Below are 12,385 nucleotides of genomic sequence, written 5' to 3'. Positions count from 1 at the left end.
ATTTAAAACATTCCAGGTTCATCTACTGGTTGGTTCAGTGCAAACCTTTAAAAAGTGTTTACTAATTTCTTGTTACTTCCGATGAAAAAGTTATTCAATAGCTTTATGCTTATTCAGACAAATGCTGGCAAGCATATTTTCAGCTTCTCTGGAGAAAGTAATTTTAGGAGATTGCTAAAGAAGAGCAACCGGCTATTTTAAGTTATTTTTTTCGAAATAAAATCGTTTAATAAGATTAGGATATTAAATAAATGCTAACCTCAAATACACTTTGGACAAAATTCAACGTCTCTTCGAAAATTCACACAATTTTGTCATTTTTTTCATAAAATTCAGCGTTTCTGATTTTGGAGAAACATTTCAAGCTGAGCTCAGTGCAAAGATAATATGTCTGTAACATCGAGATTCTGATAATATTCAGCACCAAACTGAAATCATACAGACTTCCCTCACCCTAGCATGTTTCAGATGTTGATTAACTATGTTAGTCTGCACCTAAACCTATTAAATTGTCTTGTAGACTGGATGACTTGCTGATATGTGCAGGTGTCAAAATAGGAAAGTTTCTTTCCTGGCAATGCATCAAACAATTTATCATTTCTTATTTGACACAAAGCATTTGAGGCCGAGGCCAGAGCGAAGATACTATGGGTGTAACGTCGAGATTCAGATAATGTTCAGCAACAAAACGCCCCGGCCGATGAAGGCATGCTTTAAGATGCGAGGGGCAAGGTTCAAAGGGGATGTACATGGCAGATTTTTGCACAGAGAGTAGTGGGCTCCTGGAACTCCAAACTGCACACACTGTTCCAAATGTGGTCGCAACAAAACCCTGAATTACTGTAGCAAAACATCAAACACTTCAAAGCTTAACTCCGTGCTCAAGGCTGGAAGGAGATTGTGACAGTGGATAATTCTCACTGTGCGCATTCCTGTCTGAACTGAGTAACAAACAGAAATCATCTCACTTCAGAAACACAATGAGCTGCACACAGTAACATGCTGTAAAGGACCGACATCATTTAAACTGTCCTTAAGCTCGTCTCTTCCCAATTTCCTGCCAGAAATGACAAGAGAACCTCCAGTTGAATTTGCTCAGGATCTGCACTCCAGGACTCGAGGCAAAATTATGTTTTATATGTTCATCCAGGCAATAACTCACATTTGTTTTCAGAGTTTGGATGAGAGCAATAAATCTTCAATTTCAGACCTGAAATCTAAACAGCAGCGAAAAATACATACTCTAACCACGAGCTTACCCACCAGCATGTTTTAGAATTTACTTTATCCGCGCTGTATTTGTTAGTTTAGTTTTCACACCAGGCCATTTTCACAGAAATAGCTTTCTCCTGCAAAATGACAGATTCTGGTTCAACCGTGGTGTGTTCAGCCAATGACAACATTCCATGAATAAAAACTCCAATATTAATGCCCCAACATCAGGAACATCTGCTTCATTGTTGTGTCTTTATTTTACAGATCAAGTGATGAGTTGAATTTTTTGACTCTGGGCTGATTATCAAGATCTCTCTCTGACACAAATGCAATATCTGCTCTCGGTTATTCTATTCTCTCATTTTATCATTCTGAATCTGTAACTGAGACAATCGTAGACGTTATATCAGTTTCCAGTGTGAAAAATACGAGACTTTTTTTTTGTTATAATGCAACTGTGGTTAATAGTTTTCCCGTAGTTTAAATTTCATGTATACATAAGAAACTTTTCTCATTCCTTATTCACATCTGTTAATTCATCTTTCTATTAAGGACTGTATTCTCTTTGTGGTGTATGTAGCAGATGTACAAATATTGACGGATTCCCTGTGCATTTGTTCTGCTCTCAATGTGAAGCTCGATCGTTATGTTCACTTTTCTAACTTAAAAAAAAATTCGTTGTAAAATATTGTCTGAATTTTTAAATAAATTTTAAATAAAAAAAATAACTGCCTCTGCCTTGGCTTAATTCCGCTCTCAAAAACCCATTCACTCGGCTCCATTTTCCCTATTATAAGGTTGCCCCCTTTCCCAGACAGGCATGTTCCCGCTGTCATGTGTGGAATGTGGTTGAACTAAAGGCTGTTCAGTGAAAGAGCCACTGCGCCACCCAGTGACCCATCTATGTAAAGACACCTTCATCCCTGCCTTTTTAGGATAACACAGTAAAAAGCCTGACAACACCAGGTTTTAGTCCAACCGATTTATTTGATAGTAAACTCACAACATTTCGAGTGGACTCCCTCTTCGTCAGGTGAATGGAGAGTTCTGGCCTCGGACAGAGCATATAAAGCACAGACAGTTTAGAGATTACTGATTAGAATGCGAATCTTTACACCTAACCTGCTGTTCGAGTCCTAAAGTGGCCGACAGTGTGTGTGGAAGGAGCACTGATCACAGGTTAAAGAGATGTGTATTGTCTCCAGACAGCACAGTGAGTGAGGTTTTGCAAACCCAGGCAAGTCACGGGGGTTACAGATAGTGCGACATGAACTCAAGATCCCTGTTGAGACCGTCCTCATGTGTGCGGAACTTGGCTATCAGTCTCTGCTCAGCGACTCTGCGCTGTCGTGTGTCGTGAAGGCCGTCTTGGAGAACGCTTACCCGAAGATCAGAGGCTGAATGCCCGTGACCACTGAAGTGTTCGCCAACAGGAAGGGAACTGTCTTGCCTGGTGATTGTCGAGCGATGTTCACTGGTAGTCCAGTGGTTTGTGTTCAGCACTTCCCCAGTGATGCGTAGTTTCAATTCCCGCCGAGGAAAATAAGATTATTTGATCTCAGCAAACCATTAATAATGATCTGATTTACTCTCCGATCGAAAGCAAATCGATTAAAATCAGCCGAGTGACATTTGCAAGATTCCATCAGAGCTGGAAATTTCACATGTAGAACAGTTCAAGAACAAACACAGAAAGGGAAGGACAGTGATAGACTGCAAAGTACTAACGATTGAGATGTTGCAATGTAAAATCTGTGTGCTAATGAGTCAGATTTCACCCTTTATATTGACACTGAATAATGAAACTGTTCCCTCATCTGCATTGAAAAACATTTAGAAATATTTGTGTTCAGTTTCGAACTGTCGGAGTGTCCACGGAATGTTTTCATTGGCTGAAAACATCATGGTTGAATCAGAAGCTGCCATTTTGCGGGAGAAATCTGTTTGCGATGAAAGTGGCCTGGTGTCAAAATTAAAGTAACAAAAGCAGCGTGGATGAAGTAAATTCTAAAACACGCTGTAAGCTGCTGGTCTGGTGGTTAGAGTTTGACTCTTTCCCTGCTGTTCGGATTACTGGTCTGAAATTGAAAATTTATTGCTCCCATCCAAACTGTGAAAACACATGTGAGTTGTTCCCTGGATGAACATATAAAATATAATCGCGCCTCGTGTCCTGAATTGCAGACTCTGAGCAAATCCGACAGGCGGTTATCTTGTCATTTCTGGCAGAAATTGGGAAGAGACGTGGTTAAGGACAGTTTAAATGATGCCGGCCCTTCACTGCATGTTACTGTGTGCAGCTCCTTGTGTTTCTGATGTGAGATGATTTCTGTTTGTTGCTAAGTTCAGACTTACCTGAATCAGTGAAGGAGCAGGCTCAATCTTCCTGATATCCTTTCCAAGCTCCATGGCTTTTAATGAATTTCAGTAACATTATCATCAAATAACATGATGGTGGAACTACTGCACGTGGTAGCATGGCCGAGTGGTCTAAGGCGTTGGATTAGGGTTCTAATCACTTTGGAGGCGTGGGTTCGAATCCCACCGCTGCCAAAATGGATTTGAGTTTTGGTCTCACAGCTCAGATTGAATGCACGAATGTGTACGGTGTCATTTTCGTCAAGAACAACGAACAGAAACATTACCAACTTAACAATTTGCTGGGGTGAAGCAGTGTGTGCAAGTGGCCCCTTTCGAGAGCGCACACACACAGTGAATTGCTGGCTGCCGCGTTAAACACTCAGATGAAGGATCATTGCTCCCTTAGATATTTGGGAGACGGAAGCTTCCAGCCGACCAAACGGCCGAAATAGCTTAGTTGGGAGAGCGTCAGACTGATAAACCTAAAGGTCCCTGGTCCAATCCCGCGTTTCAGCAGGACCCTCCTGCTGGTTTTCTGTGCTGTCTGCAAATGGGACCTGTATGATGTCTCGCACTGTTTTCAAACACCAATTCGTACAAGCTGCAACAGGCCAAATACCCATCGCAATTTCCACCCTGCCAGGTATTGTTCTATTTCCTGCTCGTTGGATTTTACTTTCTAAAAACTTCCTCTATTTCTAAACATTCCCAATGTTAATGAAAGGTGATGGAGGTGAAGGTTTATCTTTGTTTCCTTATGCACACATGCCATGTAACGTCCTGAGTTATTCCAACTTCATCACATTTCAGTGCAGATGTCAGGTCCGCTTTTACATGGCAGTGAAAATACATTTAGTTGACCTGCTGTTTCATCCAAAACAATGTATATTTGCATTACCTCTTTTGAGTCCTCCACAAGGAGGCCATTCGGCCCATCGAGTCCGCACCCGCATCAATCCCACCCACGCCCTATTCCCCGTAAACCCACAGATTTACCCTTCTAATCCCTTTGACATTAGAATTAATTTGGCATAGCCAATCAAACTAACCCACACATCTTTGACACGCAAACCGGAACACCCGGAGGAAGCCCACGGAGGCACGGGGAGAACGTGCAAACTCCACACAGACAGTGACCTGAGGACCTGAGTCCCTGGCGCTGTGAGGCATCAGTGCTAATCACTGTGCTACCGTGCTGCCCTTTCTACTGCATTCAAGGTTACTGCAGTTCACTCCATTCAAAGCTTCAGCATCAATCTGTGATACACCATCCTGTGGTGATTCTGCTGAATAACATTAAATTATCACCGTTAATGGACCATCCAACATTGGGCGCCATTGATTTTAAACTTTGCTGCTTTTCTGGGTGAACTCCAGCTCTCCATTCCTCCCGCAATGTCACCGCTCAAACTGAGTCTTTCTCCTTCCCACATTGTTAAACTCACACTTACTGGTTCCTGAGTGAAAACTGCCGCCACTTCACTGGAGGTGGGAGGAATTCCTATTTCATTCAATTAAAAGTTTTCTTGTCATTGAAGCAGAGATTTGGACCCAGATCTGCGAGATATTTGTGTCGGTAGAAACAATAATTTTTCCCCCATTAACAGCCAGATTTTAACCCGTATCAGCATTTTCTCGCCTATCGCTCTCTTAATTTCTTTCTGATTCTTTACATGTGACTTTTCCAATTTCAGACACAAACAAAGAAATCTCCCTAATATTGATTCTGACAGGTGCAGACCGAGAAGTAACGCAGGATTATTGTAATAAATTCTACATTCCCTGACCGGGAGTCGATCCCAGGCGACCGTACTGCGAGCGCCGAATCCTAACCACTAGACCACCAGGGAAGCTGGTACAAGTATTTTAAAATGTTGATTTATCCATGAATCACCTGCTTTTTACTGCATTTCGGACTTTTTATTCACCAAATGCAAGTTTATCCTTCACATTGTATCCTTCACAAAGACCTTGTCTTTGTCAAAACTGAGTATGTCATGTCTCTGTGTATATGAGAAAACACCACGCTGGTTAATAACATACTGTATACACTCTCTCAGTAATGACTGAACTGGACCCAGTCTGCATTCATATTAGTACAGGTGCTGTATCGATATCTGGTGCATTCGGCTCCTTCTCTGTATTACTGCACAAGACCCGTCCCTCATTTATATTACAACAGATCATATTAGTTGGATTGACCATGCAAAATTGCCCGTTATTTCCCCTTTGAGTATGTGGATTAGCCATGGAAAATGTGTGGGGCTAATGGGGATAGGGCAGAGCAGAGGACCTGGGTGGGATGCAGACTCGGTGGGCCAAGATTACCTTTCTTCTGAACTGTAGGAAATCTATGGTTCTATGTCTAAGAAATATCATAGACATTTGCGCACTTATTTATTTTAAATATTCTATTTTCTAATAACCCTCTTTGGAGAAATGATTTTTTTTTAACAATTCCCCTTCAGTTTTCCCAGTGATAACCTTCAGCCCATCTCTGCCTTCCACGAATGCATGGAAACACCAAACAGTTCATGTGTTTCAACTGAAGAACATTTAATATGTAAGTATTTATTGACAACCATTCTGTTGTGTGTTCTTACAAACAAAATGATTTCAGCCTCACTATTTTGTCCCCGGTGTTGACTTATCTGTCTTCAGAGATCTGTTGGAAAACGGATAGGCTGATAATGTGTGACAGCAATACTCACAACGGTTTCAACTCTCTTCAGTTCAGCAACACATTGTTAATCAATGTTCCTTTTTTTTGCCAAGGTGCATGAACCAAAATGTTTGCCTTCATTCGGATTTTTTAACATGCATAAAAGGGACAATAACCATGTAATTTACAAGAAAAGATGAAGTCATCTTGTTTGTTCAGAGACTGCGATTCATGTCCCTCAGCACACGGTTTAATTGTTTCAACGGGGACATTAGAAGATTTATAAATAGGAATTTTCACAGTGTGCGCAATATTGTTTAACTGGGAGTGGTCTCTAGTACAGCCAGCGATCATTGAATTTCAGAGCCATGTTCTGGATTATACCACTTGAGCTTCGTATTCTTTGGGTAATTTACGACATTCAAAGGATTTACTACCCGTTCCTTGCTGTAGTTGGTGTCACTGGTAAGTCATATTTCTCTGTGTTCATTGTCCTTGTCTATGTTACCCAGTTATTGATATTATTCTGTGTAACTTTCATGTTTGTAGCTGTGAATGCACTGGAAACATTTTTCCTTGCCACACAGCTTTCCTCACACTACCTGACATTCACTTTCACTCTTTCCACTTTACGGTTGTCGTTATGTAACATGATTTCCAGTATTATGATTCACAGCCAATTCCAAATCAGCTGATTCAACATCTACAACTGCACAGCCTTCAACACAATCAAAGCAGAGTCATCCAGACCAGAAATATTTGCTCCAAACCTCCTGGCACCATTGCGTCCCCCATATACAAATCTGAAGAAGGCAGCAAATTGGAGACTTTATTATCTGGTGAATGTGGCTTCTTGCTACATCATTGCGGGGCTTTTCTGCTGTGAACTTTGTCTCGAGCAGAATAGGTGAACTCAGCCTATTCTGAGGTGGATTTAATAAAAATGTTTCAGCTGTTCCCGAGGATCCTGAGAGATTGCTTCTCTTGTGCTCAGTCTAAAATACGAGTAAATTGTGTTTCTCTTCCTTACAGTGAATGTATTGACGATTCTTATCCTGTCACGAGGGAAGTGTGGTCTTTCCAAAAGTGTGATACGTTACCTCATTTCCATGTCAGCAGCGGATCTACTGGTCGTTATCATCGATGTCATACTGAGGCAAATTCTCATTAAGTTTGAATTTTTAGTCATTTACCATATTAAAATATGTAATATCCATGCTGTGCTGCTTTATGCAGTCACTGATTGCTCTGTCTGGTTCATTGTCTCTTTCACCTTTGATCGATTTGTGGCTATTACTTGTCAGAAGCTGAAAATAAAGTACTGCACTGAGAAAACTGCAACAGTAGTTCTCGGAACTGTGAGTGTGCTGTTCAGTGTAAAGAACATTTTCTGGTATTTCATGTATGGTGATAGATATGCGATTCAGAATACTCCCCATTTTTGTTTTGTAGGCTCTGATGCCCACTATTCTGCAGTATGGGGAGCAGTTGAAAATCTGCATTATATTTTAACACCATTCGTTCCTTTTTTGTTGATTCTGTTGCTGAATGCTTTCACCATTAAACACATTCTAGGGTCGACCAAATTCCGCAAGAGACTTCAGAGCCACAAGCGTATGGATAGTTCAAAGGACCCAGAGACAGTGAAGAGAAAAAAATCCATTATCTTACTGTTTGCTCGATCAGGAAATTTTATCCTACTATGGTCAGTCTTACTTATCCACTCCTTTTGTCAACGATTATATAATGTAAACTTAATTCATTTCTATATTCCTGCATTTGTGCAGGAATTAGGATTTATGCTCCAACTTCTGAGTTGCTGCACCAATACATACATTTACGCAGTGACCCAGACACAATTCAGAGAGGATCTAAAGAATGTGACCAGATCTCCATTTACTGCAATTGTGAAATTACTTACAGAATAAACATTTTTTTTCGTTAGAACAGGGTGATTATCTCGTGCTCTGCACAAAACAATATCTCAGTGAAACATACACAGTGTAGACATATTTTGTGTCACCATTTCTGATTAAAACGTGTATTGAAATTGTAAAAACAAATAAAAAAAATGAATTGAGTCCAGAAAAAATCCGGATTCAAATCAGCTAATACTAATGAACCAGCCTGGACATCATGTTGACCTCCAGTTTTGTACCATTCTCTTAACTTGAGCGAATGTTTGCATTTCACTTCAGCAGCAACACAACTCCCTCAATGAAATGAATCTCAAAACTCAACTCCCGTGAACTCTCTTCACAATTCCACCCCACCTCACCACACCCCCACCCTCCCATTCAGCTCGACACTCAGCCCAAACAGTCCTGCCCGCTTTGCACAGTATTCATTATTGGATTTAGCAATGGTGAATTGAACAGATTGGAGTAGAGATTCATGGATGAATGGATTATTTGGCAAAGGTGGTTGCAAATCTTCCCCACAGAACAGAACATAAGCAAGGTTGGTCTTTGTTTGTGAAGGGTCTGAAAAGTAAATAATTGTTGAAAAATTCGGGCAAAAATAGATTTATCTTCAGTTATGAATATTTTTTAAATGAATTCTGAACAAGTATTTAAAATAATAAAATAGAATGTAATGGAATGATTAGCCGAAAACAGACATCTTTATTAGCAGGAATAACAAAGTAAGTATTCTATTCATAACCATTCCACGCCGTAAGTTACTGGAAAAATATGTAAACGACTTTTTATTCACTTTTTCCTACCCTTAAAAAAAAACTCTGAAAACCTTTTTCACTGCAAACATGATTATAGTGATCCAGTTTCACCATCTGCTGGCGACTCGCAGCGCTGGTCTCATGTGTCTGCATTCAGTAGCTGGATGTCTGCACTTGGCAACCAGTTGCTCAAGTGTGGGTATTGGACAAAATTGTCGGGATTGAAGTTTTCCAACAGGAGCTCGGCTGGTCAGTTTGCCATTTTATCAGCAGTCACTGCACAGGAATTCTATTTCTCTTTCCCGTGGGAGATAGTGACTCGAGATTGGAGATGTATATTTAACACGTGTATTTGTACATTCGGTGGCGTTATGAAACGCAAATCCAATTTTGAGTGGGAGTGGCTGAAATTTCCTGAACTCTGCCATTCACCTGTCACAAATTATCACTTTTAATCTCATATAATGGACCTAACTCAACGTTGTTTATATTTCCATGAGAATTATTTCAAAGGATGCGCTGGCCCTCGTAACTAGGTGATCTTCTTCAAACCGAGAACCTTCTGGAGGCCCATAGAAGTTGGGGCGTTAAGAGAGATCCAAGCCCTCTCTTCCGTTTGTCCTCCTCTCACTTTTCCTAACGGTGAACTTTCTTAAAAGCTGGAATATTACTGCCTCATTTCAGTTATGATACAAGTCCACTGCTTTTTCCTACAGTTTATGTTAGCTAAACTTTGCGTGGAAGCTCCAGCAAGAATTGAACTCGCGACTGTTGGTTTACAAGACCAGTGCTCTTACCACTGAGTTATGGAGCCAAATGCTAACAGCGCATTGCGGTACGAGTAACATTTTCAGTGGATTGAGGAGCAGGATGGGGTTTGAGGTCGGAGATTTTTGATGAATGGGGAAATGTCTGAGGTGGAGAGCAGGAAGTTAAAAGATGCAACTTGAAAGTGATATGATTTGACATGAGCGCTGTGTGTGTATCTGACATGTATGTTGTGTATCTGACATGTATGTTCCTCAGAGTTTATCGTTAGTGTTACAACTCTGACTTCTCCAGCTCCGAGGCCAGTTCATCCAGCCGAAAGATTTAGATGTTGTTCCCTTCACAGACGCTGTGGGGCGATTGATTTCTGTGTTTCTCCTGAGAGGAGACATTCAGTGGCATGAGTCTGTTCGCTCTGGAGTTTAGAATAATCAGAGATGATCTTATTGAAAAATTTGAAATAGGGGAACAGTGTGACATGAAAATCTTGAGAGGGTTTCCCCCCGGCCCCTCCCCCGGCTAAATTATTAAGAACAAAGGAAAAATACGGTGAATGATGTAAGAGGATTTTGGAATGCTTGGGAAAGGTGAAGCTAAGAATTGAAAGATGTGATTGATGTAATTGATGACTGAGAGGGATGGATAGAAACTTTGGGGATTCAATGTAAACGTTGAAATCTGAGCAAACTGAGACACCAAATAGAAAAGCCATATTCTCTCCATGCATTTTAGGTTACGGAAAGACCAATAGTGCATGTGCCCGGCCAGCTCAGTCGGTAGAGCATGAGACTCTTAATCTCAGGGTCGTGGGTTCGAGCCCCACGCTGGGCGTTTTTTAATTAAACTTTGACTCATTCCTGGGTGAATTCCAGATCTCCATTCCCCCAGAAGTGTCAAGGCTGAAACTGACTCTCTCTCTCCTTTCTACGTTGTTCATCTCACCGTTGTGAATGAAAACTGCCCCGGATCACTGGAAGGCGGTGAGTTTAGCGCTGAACTCAGCGAGAGATTTTGTTCTCATTTATTATGAGATTTAAACCCAGATCTGCGAGATTGTGTCAGTGGAAACAACAATCATCTCCATTGTAATTCAATCACTCCAGCCTTCCATCTTATCAAAAGACTATTTGTTCTTTCCTCCTCTCCCTCTCTACTTTCCTTGACTCTGTACTTGTTTGTAAACCATTAAATCATCAATTTCTTCCAGTTAGGGTCAAAGGTCAGCAACCTGTATCATTCCCTCTCTTTCCCTCCACAGAAGCTGTTGAAACTGATGAATCTTCCAACATTTTCCGTTTTGAGGTGGGATTTGCAGCAACTAAAATTCCTTGTTTTGGATCACAGTGGATCACTTTTCTCTGACTGAACCATAACTGTCTCAATAGTTAAAGGGCTGAGGTTTTAAATAATAAGAGCCCCGAATATGTCACCCTGTCTGACATGAAATGAAACAAAATGAAAATTATTAATTCTTTCATAAAATGCTGCTAACACAATATAGATTTCATTGTCAGTATTTGTTGTCCATCCCTATTTCCCACTGAACTAACTATGTTGTTGGGCCAATCAGAGGGCAGTTTAGACCCAATTACATAAGAACATAAGAACATAAGAAATAGGAGCAGGAGTAGGCCATCTAGCCCTTCGAGCCTGCCCCGCCATTCAATAAGATCATGGCTGATCTGTCGTGGCTCAGTTCCACTTTCCCGCCCTCTCCCCATAACCCTTAATCCCCTCTCTTATCAAGAACCCATCAACCCGCTTCTTAAAAATATTTAGCGAGGCAGCCTCCACCACTTCAACGGGCAGAGAATTCCAGAGATTCACCACCCTTTGAGTGAAGAAGTTCCTCCTCAACTCCGTTCTAAACCGCCTCCCCCTTATCTTGAGGCTGTGCCCCCTAGTCCTACTGTCTTTTTTGAGCGGGAAGAGTCTCTCCACCTCTATCCTATCCATCCCATTCATCATCTTATACGTCTCAATGAGATCTCCCCTCATTCTTCTAAACTCTAACGAGTACAAGCCTAGTTTATTCAGCCTCTCCTCATAGCTCAATCCCCTCAACTCCGGTATCAGCCTAGTAAACCTCCTCTGCACTCCCTCCAGGTTGTCTTACATTCTCTCTCCAGGGATGCCGTCATGCCTGGTGAGATTTTCCAGCATTTTAAGTTTTTTTTTTAAGTTCCGGCATCTGCAGTAATTTGCTGTTGGCTGAAGGAGTCATTCCTGTTCTATCAAAACAATTTTTTTTTCCCTCGACAAGCCGTCCTGGAGAATTTGAAAAACGCTGCAATGTATCGGTCAGATTAAGGTTGCTCTTCGCATCTTCCCTGGTGGTCTAGTGGTTAGGATTCGGCGCTTTCACCACCGCGGCCCGGGTTCGATTCCCGGTCAGGGAATGTAGATTTTATTGCTGCCGACCAGCACAAGATTTAGGAGGGGCTGAAATTCCTTCCTGATGGAAAACAGGAGCGATCATTGTGTCAGTTTGAACTACCTGGAGAAACAAAATAAACCCATTGGCCCAATCCCGGCAATTTATAATTTCATTCCCCTTGTTGCTTCCTCTATCAAAATGAATGATAATACATTCTACTCCACTACATTTCACTGTAGCTCACCACATTCAAAGATCATTCGTAGCCTCTGACTCTTCTATAGCTTCTTGTGGGAAATCTGCTGAACAACATGAGCTTTTCACA

At 41.3% G+C, this 12,385-nt stretch overlaps 3 non-coding genes across 3 annotated transcripts; all 3 read left to right on the top strand.

The window, feature by feature from the left end:
* The first annotated feature begins 3,686 nt into the window (after positions 1–3,686).
* On the top strand, positions 3,687–3,768 carry trnap-agg (transfer RNA proline (anticodon AGG)). Its single transcript has one exon. It is a non-coding gene; the product is annotated as a tRNA-Pro (tRNA).
* Positions 3,769–10,441: 6,673 nt separating this feature from the next.
* Positions 10,442–10,514, top strand: trnak-cuu (transfer RNA lysine (anticodon CUU)). The gene has a single exon. It is a non-coding gene; the product is annotated as a tRNA-Lys (tRNA).
* Positions 10,515–12,010: 1,496 nt separating this feature from the next.
* trnae-uuc (transfer RNA glutamic acid (anticodon UUC)) lies at positions 12,011–12,082 on the top strand. Its single transcript has one exon. It is a non-coding gene; the product is annotated as a tRNA-Glu (tRNA).
* The last annotated feature ends 303 nt before the right edge of the window (positions 12,083–12,385 follow it).

The sequence above is a fragment of the Carcharhinus amblyrhynchos genome, unplaced genomic scaffold (assembly GCF_965287045.1).
Source record: "Carcharhinus amblyrhynchos unplaced genomic scaffold, sCarAmb.v2.hapA scaffold_38, whole genome shotgun sequence".
NCBI lineage: Eukaryota > Metazoa > Chordata > Chondrichthyes > Carcharhiniformes > Carcharhinidae > Carcharhinus > Carcharhinus amblyrhynchos.
This window is presented reverse-complemented; position numbering and strand designations above follow the sequence as displayed.